A 1,100-nucleotide genomic window follows, 5' to 3' on the forward strand; every position below is an offset into this window, starting at 1 on the left:
TCACATCTGTTCAAAACAATTTCAAATGGCAGGATAAGAAACATGATTTTAAATTCACAAACATAATTGAAAAATCTTACTTTACTGTTTAAAAGTTAACCTGTTAGACTTTATAAAAAAAATTCAAAGACAATAGAAAGTACAAAATAATCCGAAGTTTATGAGACTGCTAGGGTATTATAAATTTTCTATCATGAAATGTTAAAGTCAAACCTGATGATTCAATTAGGTCCATTGCAATTTTGAATTAGCCTGTGGCAACCAGTTTGTCCCATAGTTGAAAGATTTGTACAATGAGGTCGGCAATTGGCTGCTGACTTATGTAACATTCTTCAAACTGAAAAAAGTTAAAAATGTATATGTAAATATCGAAGCTTAATTTAACGTACATAAAAACAATTGCTATCAATAGGATTGGGGTTGAAAAGCAATCATCCATAATGGAAGTATCATTACCAGAATACAAAAAAACCCACAGTTGTAGGTGTCCTGTTGCCTTTGGTTAGATTCTATCACTAACTGCCATTGGTCATATTCGGGACGCTTCAATATCTGTAGGAAAACCTTTTAGAGACATACAAATGGTTATGGTAAATATTTCCTTTTGATTCAACATGTCGAAATTATAAGTTTTACGTAAAGGCATTTTGCTAGCATTATTGACTCGTTTTACAAGCTTTTCTTGCATATCGGCAATACTATATGGTCTAGTAAACTTATGCTCAAAAATACCTCTATGTTATTGTTTGCTTGCAATTTGTCAGAAGTACTAACTCTTCTTCTGTGATTGTGTACGGCTTATATATTAGTATACTTATATAAATCATTTGTCTGTGGGTGATAGGTTGCACTTACAGAACGTTCTATTTGTAAAAGCTTAGATAACTCTCAATTAACCTAAAAAAAAAATAGGTATAATTATATTTGGCGAATAAAATAGGAAATAGCATTGCATTAGACAAATGTTAGGACGAGATAGATCACTCACTTCATTCACAAGCTCCTGGGCTTGATCTGATAGAACCCTTTTTGGACTTCCATGATGTAGAAATTGAGAAATAAACATCAAGGAAAATTAAAAGACACGTTTTCTAATAAAA

This window comes from Lissotriton vulgaris, chromosome 1_1, assembly GCF_964263255.1.
Source record: "Lissotriton vulgaris chromosome 1_1, aLisVul1.2, whole genome shotgun sequence".
In the NCBI taxonomy this organism is placed as follows: domain Eukaryota; kingdom Metazoa; phylum Chordata; class Amphibia; order Caudata; family Salamandridae; genus Lissotriton; species Lissotriton vulgaris.